The sequence below is a fragment of the Tachyglossus aculeatus genome, unplaced genomic scaffold (assembly GCF_015852505.1).
Source record: "Tachyglossus aculeatus isolate mTacAcu1 unplaced genomic scaffold, mTacAcu1.pri SUPER_32, whole genome shotgun sequence".
Lineage (NCBI taxonomy): Eukaryota > Metazoa > Chordata > Mammalia > Monotremata > Tachyglossidae > Tachyglossus > Tachyglossus aculeatus.
In genome coordinates this window covers 3,986,267-3,998,568 of record NW_024044838.1, presented here as the reverse complement: position 1 = coordinate 3,998,568, position 12,302 = coordinate 3,986,267, and the positions used below count along the sequence as shown (strand labels likewise).

The 12,302-nt window shown below is 50.4% G+C and overlaps 1 pseudogene; it reads left to right on the top strand.

Annotated features, from left to right (window-relative positions):
• Window positions 1–3,153: 3,153 nt before the first annotated feature.
• On the top strand, window positions 3,154–7,055 carry LOC119921909 (annotated as a pseudogene).
• Window positions 7,056–12,302: the final 5,247 nt, after the last annotated feature.

Here is a 12,302-nt window from a genome sequence, read left to right as displayed (position 1 = left end):
TGGCCTTCCTCCTCCTCCGATGACATCAAATGGACAGGCTGGAACCAAGTTCTGGCCCCAATCCAAGTGCCATTCCCAAGCGCTTATTACAGTGCTCTGCACACAGTCAGTGCTCAGTAGATACGATTGGATTGGTGAATGCCATTCCAACCCCCTCCTGGGGCACCCATGCCTCACCAGAAGTGTTCCCAAGCCCTGCACTTAAAGTTATTCGGGCTCTACCCTGGTAGGCGGGTCTCCCCCTCCCCGGCCCACCCCCAGACTCGAATGGCGCTCCACTGTCAGCACCCCCACTCCCTACCGACCCCGCTGGCTGAAGGAAAGGCGGTCCCAACCTGGAAAGGAGGTAGGGTTTTGACACTGGCGTGGTCCAGTTCCCCCCGTCCCCGAGTCTTGGGGTTAGAGTCCACCCCCCTCATAGCCTCCTTCCTCTCGCTGGCGGCCAGAGTAAAAATGGGGGATGATGGAGAGGGCCGGGCCCCCTGAATCTGCTTCTCTCACTTGGCTGTCTTTGGCCGGAATCCTCTCAATTCTTCGGAGACCTGAACCTATGGCACGTCACAAGGCAGCCCCCATTGACTCAGACCTGGAGCCCCAGGACAGTCCTGTTGCCACCTCGCCCTCCTAGGCTTCTTCTTCTCCCACGGGATCGGAGCCCTCAGAAGAACTGGCCATCGTTCTCTGCCAGTCTCCTCTTGTAGGGTCTCAGGAATCTGCGAATCCTGTTCGAGCTGTCATTTTCTAGAGTTTGAATTTCTGAAAAGATGGTGGTAAAGAGCACATGAGATGTAGGTCAGAGAGAGAGAGAGAGAGAGAAACGGGGGGGGGGGGTATCTGTATTTGAGACTCTCTCTGGAAAAGGATTCCCAAGTCCTCAACGGAGAGCAGCGGGCTTTCTTGAATGATGGTGATGGTGTGTACTGAGGGGAAAGGAAAAGAGCCATTATTTTCTCGTTTTTTTGCCCATCCATCCGTCCAACCGCTTCCCGGAAGGACTGCAGACTCTCGGTTTCCATATCCATCCCACGTTGGCAGGGAGGAGGAGCCAAGAGAGGACTCCTTTGGGATCCGTCTAAGAAAAGGGGCCGGGACTGATAATGAGGCATATTTTGAGTTTTTTGTTTGCTTCTTTTTTCTTTCCCAAGCGCCCTCCTCTCCCCACTCACTAAGGAAGACAATGGCCACAAATTTCACATCTGGCTGTGGGCAGTTGGTATATGCTAGAGGTTGGGACGAGAAAATTGGATGGCTATACTCAAAGCTCTCCATCTGGGTAGGAAGAGAAGGAGAGTGAGAGACGCCAGCCCACCCCCAACCTCCTTGCAGATGCACCCCAACTTTCCAACTCCTAGTTCCACCCCAGGGCACTGGGCTCTTAACCTCCTCCTAGTCCCTTTCGCAAATCACCACCTCTAGACTCTAAGGTCATTGCAGGCCGGGAACGTGTCCACCATCTGTTCAACCGTACTCTCTGAGGCACTCGATGCAGTGCTCTTCAAACCGTAATTACCCAAGGTATCCCACCCATGTGTCCCCCAGGAGGGTTCCGCACCCACAATTCCCACCCCGCACACATCCCAGAAGTACTCACCAAGGCCTCACAGATGGTATGGTACCGTAGGCCGTGCTCTCCCTCTCTTCCCAGCTCAACATCCACCCGACTACTTTGGAGTGCCTCCAGCCGACTTTCTGGGCCAACTAGAAGAATGTATATCTGGCTTTCTGGAAACGGGGAGCCCGAGGGGTGGGTGTCAGAGGGCGGCAGAGCCCAGGACCAGGGGCCCAGAGAGGAAGCGCACTGTGGAGGGTGGGGGATACTCACTTTGATCACTATTGGGTGCTCGATCTTCAGGTAGGAGAGGACGGGGAGGAGGCAACAGATCAGCTTCTGATGGAGGCCGGCTTTCCTCTCAATCACACAGCTGCTGTCTACTGATGCCAGCAGCTCCAGGGCTGCTACCCGCGCCTGGGGTCTCTCCTGAGGAGAAATCCCCGGTGAAGTGTGTAGGGGGGGCAGGAGATGGGTGGGGGCTGCTGGCACCCTGGCAGGGGATGGGGACCCTAGGGCAGAAACAACAGGGATACTGAGATCTCCGGGGCAAGGGCAGCGCTGGCAGATGGGGAGACACAGTACCGGGCGGAGGGTGGGGGAGCGCCATGGGTAGCCGCTGGGGTGACGAGCTGAGGAAGTGCAACAGATTCCCCACACTATATGGGAGCTGTGGAAACGGTCGCCCGCACTTTGGTTCTCTCTTGAGGAGAGACACCTGGTGGAGTGTGTGAGAGGGGCCAGAGATGGGTGGGGAGCTTCTGGCACCATGGCGGGGTCTGGGGACCCCAGGGCAGGGATAACCCGGGGAGAGACGTCTGCCGGGGAACTGTAGGGAGCGAAGGCAGCGCCGGCAGAAGAAAAGCTGCGCCCGGGTACGGGGGAAGCCGTGTGGCTCGTTGCGGGGGTGACGTTATTGTGAAGGGCAGCCGATGCCACGAACCCAGGGGCAGTGGCCCCCTCTGCGTTATGGCACAGCCGGGTCGGGGGCCGGGAAGGTTCAGAAGGATAGGAAGGAAGGAAAGGAAGACGGACGAGGAAGCACAAAAAACGGAGGAGGAAGCACAAAACAAAGCGAGAGAGATAGGGAGAGAGAGAGAGAGAGAGAGAGAGAGAGAGAGAGAGAGAGAGAGAGAGAGAGAGAGAGAGAGAGATACAGACAGACAGACTACGATTGGGACCCACCCTGGGAAAGGAATTCCAAGTCTTCGCTGAAGAGCCACAGATTATCCAGAGCGATGTTGATGCTGTTTATTGAAAAAGAGATGTAGGCCTTCCAGAAGGCCTTCTGGAAATGGAGAACAAGAATGGGGGTTGCGGGGGGAGGGGGGTGTCAGAGGGAGAGGGAGGCGAGGACCAGACGCCCAAAATGGGCAGGGACTGCAGAATGTGGGTTAGACGCACTTTGCTCACTGTAGGGTGCTGGTCCATTACGTGGAAGAGGACAGAGAGGAGGCAGTGGAACATCAGTGTTGCAGTTAGCAGGCTTCCTTCTCCATCGACCAGCCACCAGCCACGGTTCCCAGCAGCTCCACGGGAGCAGCCTGTATTTGGGGTCTCTCCTGAGAAGAAACCCCCGTTTGAGTGTGTAGGAAGGGCAGGAGATGGGAACGTGTCTGGTTCTTGTCCCGGGCAGTGGTTGATGGTCCCGCCGGTTTGTATTTTTATTTTCTAATTCGTTTGCCTATCCATCCATTCACCCGTTTTCCAGAAGGACTATCGCCACTCGGCTTCCATATCCAGTCCCCAGAGGCATGGAGGAGGAACCAAGAGGGGCCTCCTCTGGGACCCGGCAAAGAAAAGGGGCTGGGCCAGAACATGACGCTTTTTTGTTGGTTTTTGCTTGTTTTCTTTTCTTTCCCCAGGGTCTTCCACTCTCCACTCACCGAAGAAGAGCACGGCCGTAAATTTCACATCTGGTTGTGGGCAGTTGGTATACGCCAGAGCTTGGGACAAGAAAATGGGATGGTTGTCCTCAAAGCAGGACATCTGAGCAGGAGGAGAAGGAGAGTGAGAGACCCCTGCCCATCCCCAACATGCTTGTAGATGCCCACCCCCAAGTTCCCAAAACCTAATTCCACTCCAGGGCACTGGGCTCCTAACCTCCTACTGGTCCCTTTCTCACATCAACCCCTCTAGCCTGGAAGGTCACTGCAGATCGGGACCGTGTCCACTAGCTGTTCAGCTGAACACTCCGAAGCAATGAGTACAGTGCTCTGCACACGCTAAATACCCCCGATATCCCATCGATGTGCCCCCCAGGAGAGTTCCGCGCCCACAATTCCCCCTTAGACTCAAGGACGCCCCTCCAACCCCCCACCCATCCCAGTAGTACTCGCCAAGGCCTCCCAGATGGTACCACAGGCCGTGCTCTCCCTCTCCTCTCCGCTTAGTGTCCATCCAACTACTTGGGTGTACTTACAGTCGATGCTCTGGGCCAGCCAGAAGAATATGTATCTGGCTTTTTGGAAATGCAGAATCCGAGGATGAGTTTTAGAAGGCAGAAGAGGCCAGGACCGGGACCGAGATGAAGGGGACTGTGCAGGGTTGGGGAGACTCACTTTGCCCACTGTCGAGTGCTCGTCCTTCAAGTGGAAAAGGACGGGGAGGAGGCAGCGGATCAGCTCCTGCTGGGGGCAGGCTTCCTCCTCCATCACCCAACTGCCAGGCACAGCTGCCAGCAGCTCCCGGGTTGCCACCCGCACTTGGGGTAGCTCCTCGGGAGAAACCCGTGGTGGAGTGTGTAGGAGGGGAAGGAGATGGAAAGAGGGCAGGTCCTTGATCCGGGAGGTGGTCGATCATCCTGCCGGTTTGTAGCCCGGCCGTGGGGAGATCTCGGCATCTTCGTGGAGGTCTCTAACCCAGGCGGTGGTTTATTGTCCGCACCGGTTTGTGGACTTTCGGGCCTCACACTTGGCTCTGGGCCTCGTTCTCACAGGCTTCTTATTCTCCCCCAGCCTGGGAGTACAAAGAATAGCCTCAGGTCATTCATGATTCTTATTCTGCCTCTGCACGTGGGAGTTGAGAAATGTGCAGATCGTGTTCTCATCACTTGTCGTGATAGTTCATTACCGCTCCTGCACTTTAGCCCAGTGCCTGGATCAAGCCACAGCTGTGGCCTGGGAGATGCAATCGGCCCTGTTCCCATCGGAGTGGAGCAGCAATGGTGGCCATGCAGACAGTGGTTATTCCCAACACTCCACGATAGGTTGGTTCAGGTCCACACGCAGTAAACTGCTTGGCATCCTTGGGAGTTGTCCTCCCTTCCCTGGAACCTCGGTGCGTGAATTTTCCTATTCTATTTCGCTTTGTCCTATTGGATGTACACTGCTGTTGGAAACCGCAAATGAATAGCATGGAAGTGAGGAAATGGGATACCTCTCATGCCTGTCCAGATAAGGCATTGGCTGTACGGTCGTCAAGAGCCCCACTGGGCCACGGGTGAACCAGTGCCAAAGCGTGGGATAGAACAAAGGGGGATACGTCCCGATGGGTAGAGATTAAGCTCTGTCTTTATTTGTAACAATTAGCTAAATTTAGTGTCCGAATTGGAGAACTAGTCTGTAGATCCATCAGATTTCTTGAGATCTTACTGCGTGCAGAGTACCTTGCTGAGTGTTTGAATGTCTACAATACCACAGAGTGTGTGGACACATTCTCCGTCCACAAAGAGCTCACAATCTAGAGTACATAGTATTTACATTACTATAAATAAGATATGTTTATAATATAAATAACTAAGGTCGGTCTAGCCCTCAGTCCTGAACTGCTTGATGCCTGCCATCAAGGCCTCCAGGTGACTCGGGGAAATCAGCTTCTTTGGCCAATCGATGGTATTTATTGAGTGCCTACTTGGGGCAGAGCACTTTACCGAGCGCTAGGGAGAGTAGGATTCAAAAATCGGCTCAGCTTCTGCTTCATTTTTAGGAAGGTGATTGGGGAGTCTGAAAAATTATAATGATGGCATTTGTAAAGCGCTGACTAGGTGCCAAGCACTGTTCTAAGCACTGGGCTAGATACAAGATCATCAGGTCAAAATATAGTCCCTGTCCCAGATGGGGCACCAGTCAAATAATAATAACTGTGGTATTTTTTAGTCCCTTGCTATGTGCCAGGCACTGTACTAAACACTGTGGTGGATAAGACCAGATCTGGTTGGACCCAGTCCCTTTCCCACATGGGGCTCCTTCTCTTCATCCCCATAGGTACGCAACACCCACGAGTTCGCCTCCTCCAGGATGTTGATGATGATGATGGCACTTACTAAGTGCAAAGCACTGTTCTAAGCCCTGGGGGGGATACAGGAGACCATCCAAGACTAAACCCACCTTTTCCTCTGCTCCTCCTCCCCTCCCCATCACCTCTACTTCCTCCCTCTGCAACCTCTCCCCACCACACAGCACTCGTGTATACATGTTCATATTTATAATTCTACTGATTTTATTGATCATGTGTATACATCTATAATTCTATTTATTTATATTGATGCTATTGATGCCTGTCCATTTGTTTTGTTTTGTTTTGTTTTGTTGTCTATCTTCCCCCTTCTAGATTGTGAACCCATTAGGGAAGGATTGTCTCTATTGCCGTATTGTACTTTCCAAGTGCTTAGGACAGTGCTCTGCAGACAGTAAGCAAGCAGTGAATACGATTGAATGAATGAACGAATGAATGAAGGATGTCAGACTAGGAATGTAGGCTCCGGCTTCGCACAAGAAAATATGCGAGGAGGACTTGGCCAAGCTCGTTGAGCATATTGTCCACACGGCTCACACTGGATTTGCCCTCCTAAACCAGACGGCCCAGGTATGGGAGACCTGGTCCCGTACGTCTACAGGACTCGGGTAGGACCGAATAGACTCTGAGAAACTGGAAGTTATTTGGGCATTCCTTTCCTCATATTTCCCCAATGTTGCCTCCCCCATTGGTTCTGGCATATTTTGACTTTCCTCGCTCAAGACATGGCTTAAATGGTGTCGTGCTCTGTTGTTCTCCAGCTTTCTCTATAGCATTTTTCCCCTCTGTTGCTCCACGAAGATCCACCTGCACGCGCTCTGCTTAGAGCAACATTGGAGCTGACTGGTCGGGATGCTTTGGGAGTGTCCCAACCAAAGCTAGCCAAACCGACCCCATTTTGGAAAGTCCCTCCTTCTCTTCTGTTATCAGGGAATTATTACATGCTCGGAGTTGTTTATGTATGGGTAGCAAAGACTTGTCTTTAGAGGCCACACCTTGCGGATATGGCTCAAGGCAACACTTAACAGGGAATAAACATCTCACCCAAATACCCCTATATTTTCCCGTCTGCCACGTCCACAAAAACATGTTTCTATGTAGAGCAGGGTTCATGCGGAAGAAGCTCGATGTTACTCGTTACAGGCAGATAATCTTTTCCAAACATGGCGGTCATATTGGATTGCTCGCCTGGTTGGTCGGGGAATATGATCGCCCAGCTGCCACTTCCACGCCCACCCCCATCAAAACAATGTACACCTGGGCTAACTAACTCTTGCTCTTTGCAACCCAGAGGGGAGACTAGGACAGTCCAGAGTGTTTTTGGCTTAGCCTGGGACTCTCGGGCCGAGGCTCTGTAAAGGCCCCGACAAGTTCTAGAGAGGAAAAGGGGTTCGAGGACCTGTCTATCTGAGATTGAGTTTGAGGCATGAACTCAAACCTCCCCGTGGTGGGGCGAGACATTGGGTCCCTAAAGGATGTCATACCTTTCGTTTGAGGTTTAAGCATGTTTTGTAAACGGAGGCACAGCTCTTGTAGGTTTATGCAGTAAAGCCACAGCTTTTCCATAGACACATGCATCAAAGCCTTTGGGTTTACGTAGGTTTTCGTAGTAAAGCCATAGTTTTCATGACCAAACTCACTGGTTCTGTTTGCTTCCTTCTTCCATGCCTGACACTAAGTGTCCACCAATGAACTCCCTCCTCGGGATACGGCGGTAGTCCAGTGTTTTCCTGAGGCTGCAGAGCCGGGATGGGGGAAGCAGACCAACAGCTCCACCTGCCACAGAGCAGGGTAGCTAGAAAGAGGGGATCCGGTGGGCCCGACTGAAGGACCGGCTGGTGGAGACCTTTGAACGTGGGATGCTCTCGCTGGTCTTAGTCAGTACTCGGACCAATCACCTCGCGGGAGGAGAAATGTCAATGGCCCTTAATCCTACTGCTCTGGGGTGAGGGCTTAACGGTGTCTGAAATCTCATGTCGGATAATTAATTAATGATGGCATTTACCAAGTGCGTCCTCTAGATGATAAACTAGTTATAGGCAGGGAACGTATTTGCTAATTCTGTTCTATTGTACTCACCCAAGCGCTTAGTACAGTTCTTGGTCCATAGTTCGACCTCAATACATACGAATGATTGGTTGAATGATTGATTGATTATGGGACAAGCGCTGTACCAACTGCTGAGGTAGATACAAGTCAGTCGGGTTGGATTCGGAGCAAGGAACCTAACTCCCAGGTGGGCGACTGCATCGTGAACATGGAAAACAAGGTCGTCGGGATTGGCTAGAACGGGATGCCCAACCCCCGAAGCAATGACTTGCTGCCCTGGAGGAGGGTCGCGGACAGCCGACTGGACACCAAATATCCCTACGCCCAGACTGAACCCTCCGCTCCTCTGCTGCTAATCTCCTCACTGGGCCTCGTTCTTGCCTGTTCCGCCATTGACCCCCTGCCCACGTCCTCCCACTGGCCTGGAATGTCCTCCCTCCACACATCCACCAAGCTAGCTATCTTCCTCCCTTCAAAGCCCTACTGAGAGCTCACCTCCTCCAGGAGGCCTTCCCAGACTTAGCCTCCTCCTTCCTCTCCCCCTCCTCCCCCTACCCATTCCCCCCGCTTTAACTCCTTCCCCTCTCCACAGCCTCGGTATACATGTATATATGTTTGTACATATTTATTACTCCATTTATTTATTTATTTTACTTGTACATTTTTATTTATTTTATTTTGTTAATATTTTTTTTTGTTGTCTGTCTCCCCCTTCTAGACTGTGAGCCCGCTGTTGGGTAGGGACCATCTCTATATGTTGCCAACTTGTACTTCCCAAGCGCTTAGTGCAGTGCTCTGCACACAGTAAGCGCTCAATAAATATGATCGAATTAATGAATGAAAATCCTGGCTCCACCACATGTCTACTCTATAACCTTGGGAAAGTTGCTTTTCTTCTCTAGGACTCACTTACCTAATCCTCAAATAAGGGAATTAAGGGTACGTGACCCATGAGGGACAGGGCCTGAGTCCATCCAACCTGGTTGACTTGCATCAATTCCAGCCCTCAGAACAGTGCTAGGTCACATCGAAAAGGGTTCAGCAAGTGCCATCATTATTATTACAAGATCCCTAAGGTGGAACAAGAGGGCAAAAGAGTAATCTGGGGTACGGGGATGGGGACTCTGTGGGAGACCGGAGGCTGTTGATGAATCAACGTCTGTATTTTCTTCCCACACTTACCACGGTGCTATACCCGTCCAAGGATTTCTTAAAAGTTTCTGATTGAGTGGTTGACTGATCTGGTCCCCGTATGGGAAGTAACCCATTACTTCATGGCTTGGATCACCCACACCCCCTCAGGACATTACCAAGAAAGGAGGCTTCTGTTACATACGCTTTTAAATATGTGGATGGAAGAAATAACAATCAATCAATCAATGGTATTTAACGAGCGCTTACTGTGTGCAGAACACTGTACTAGGCACAATATGTTGTGGCCTGAGGATGAGGCAAGATCATCGATTTTGACATAAACCCTAACCCACGTGGGGCTCACTGTCTTCATACCCATTTCACGGATCAGGAAACTGAGGCCCAGAAAAGTGAAGTGATTTTCCCAAGGCTGCACAGCAGATAAGTGGTGGAAGTGGCATTAGAATCCAAGACCTTCTGACTCCCAGCCCTGGCCTCTACCCACCAGGCCATGCTGCTTGTTGTTATTGTTGTTTAACAATGTCTATTAAGCACTTAATAAGTGCCAGACACTGTACTAAGCGCTTGGGATAGATTACAAGCTAAGTAGATTGTACAAAGGGCCTGTCCCACATAGGGGTCATACGACAGACAAGTGGCAGAGCTGGGATTAGAACGTAAATCCATCTGACTCCCAGTACCGTGCCTGATGCAATATGGCAGAGCTGGTAGACAAATTTCTCTGTGCACAAAACACAATCAGGAGAAAGGATAAGATACAGATAAAGCAGCTTGACTTAATGGCTAAAGCACAGGCTCCCAACAAGTTACATATAAGCAGCACGGCCTAGTGGATAAAGCATAGGTTGGGAGTCAGAGGGCCTGTATTCTAATCCCAGCTCCAGCACTTACCCACGGGGTGATCTTACAGTAGTCAGGTCAGTTTTCTAGGACTCGGTTTGCTCAACTGCAAAGTGGGGATTCATATTGGACATGGCTGTAATTGGCCGGATTAACCTGTAGAAGCCCCAGGGCTTCACACATGGTAAGTGCTTAAGAAATGCCATAGAAGTACAGTTTGTCCCTTTCCGTGTAAAAGGATAAATGGTGTTTCAAATCTTTATTTTTAGGGTACTGGCCATTCACTTCATTCATTCATTCATTCATTCATTCATTCATTCATTCAATTGTATTTATTAAGTGTTTACCATGTGCAGAGCACGGCTCTAAGCATTTGGGAAAGTACAGTGCAACAATAAACTGTGACAATCCCTGCCCTATGTGCCAAGCGTGTAACAAGCTTTGGGGGAGACACAAGCAAATCAAGTTGGACACAGTTCATGTCTCACATAAGGCTCACAGTCTTAATCCTCATTTTACAGATGAGGGCCCTGAGGCACAGAGAAATGAAGCGACTTGCCCCAGGTCATGCAGCAGACAAGGGAGGGAGCTGGGTCCTTCTGACTTCCATGCCCGGGTTCTTTCCAGTGGGCATGCTGCTTCTCAAACTATTACTCAAGAAGGTAACACTGAATATTTTCATTGGTACAGAATAGCTACTGAATGATCCAAGTGTTTCTCTTCATTGTTGCTAAGTAGCCCTACACTGACACCAGGTGACCAGAACTCGAGGATCCCTTAAGACACCCTGATGACCAGAGAAGCCTCCGTGGCCCACTTGTCCTTGATCCGGTCATGTGGGGGATGGCAGTGTGAGGAGACCAAGTTCCCCTATTAAAAATCCAGCCTCACCCTGAGTGTTTTGCAACATTTGGGGGCCCGAGAGCAAGTCACTGAAAACCTGATCCTGACTGGAAATTTCATCCCCACCACGAACCCTAGGGAATGTCAACATCAAAAGGAAACTGCATCGTCTCCTGTTAAGGGGCTTCGTGGGAGGCATTGCGGCCTGCTGGCAAGAGCATGGCTCTGCTACTCAGAAGACTACAATTTATCACTCAGTTAATCAATCGCATTTATTGAGCACTCACTGTGTGAGGAGCACTGTTCTAAGCGTTTGGGAGCGTCCAATACAACAGAGTCGGTAGACCCATTCCCTGTCCACAGTGGGTTCAGAATGTAGAGGGGGTCTTCTTCAAATGCCATCGAACTCTTTGGAATCAAGCGCAACTTCATGGAGACGCGTTTTCCAGAATGTCCCATCTTCTATCATCAAGTCATCCCGGTATGCATATCCATAGAGTTTTCTTGTAAAGATACTGAAGCGGTTCACCATTGCCTTCTTCCAAACAGTAAAAACTCGAATCTCTGCTGTTGTCTTTGCTCAACAAATCGACCATCCGTCATTGACTCTTCCCCATGCCGTGGTTGCCCAGCTCAGGCGATTCGACTCTGTCTGATGCTTCGGCTTAGTCCTTTCCATTATGGGTAACCCTAGATGGCATAGCTCCAAGCTTCATCAACTACAGGCAGACACAGACCTTAATACAAATGATCTTGTACAACAAGGTTCCTGCTGTGTGACCTTCGGCAAGTTACTAAATCTCTCTGTGCCTCAGTTTCCTCATCTGGGAAATAATAACGATAATCATAAGAATTGTGGCAATCATTAAGCGCTTACTATGGGCCAGGCACTGGACTAATCCCTGGGGAAAATAGAAGATAATCAGATTGGACACATATGTCCCACATGGGATTTACTGTCTTAATTCTCCTGTTAAAGACGAGGTCCAGAGCAGTGAAGTGACTTACCCAGGGTCATAAAGCTGACAGGTGACAGAACAAGGATTAGAACCCAGGTCTTTCTGACACCCAGGCCCGTGCGCTATCCACTAGGCCATGTGAAATGGGAAGAGAGTATAGTAACCTCTACTTCTTAGGCTGTTAGCTGCGAATGGGATAGAGACCATGTCTGATCGGATTACCTTATATCTACTCCAATACTTAGAACAGTGCTTGGCACATAGTAAGCAGTTAACAGATACCATAGTTATGATTATTACTCGATGCATAAACAGCACTAAATAAATAAGATTATCATTAGTAGGAGCTGTTATGGGAAAATCTCTCCCAAGAAGGCAATCCCGGCTCCACCTCGTGTCTCCTGTGTGCCCTTGAGCAAGTCACTTCAATTTTCTGGGCATCAGTTACCTCAACAGTAAACTGGGGATTAAGATCGTGAGTGTCATGTGGGAAAGGGTCTGTGTCCAAACTCATTAACTTGTATCTTCCCCAGAGTTTACTAGAGTCCCTGGCACGTAATAAATGCTGAACAAATGTCATGATTATTGGTGGTGGTATTGTATTCCCCTCCATAGTAAAGAACTCGAGCCCCCAGGTAGGAACGAGAATAACCTTTCTAGCTATGAACACC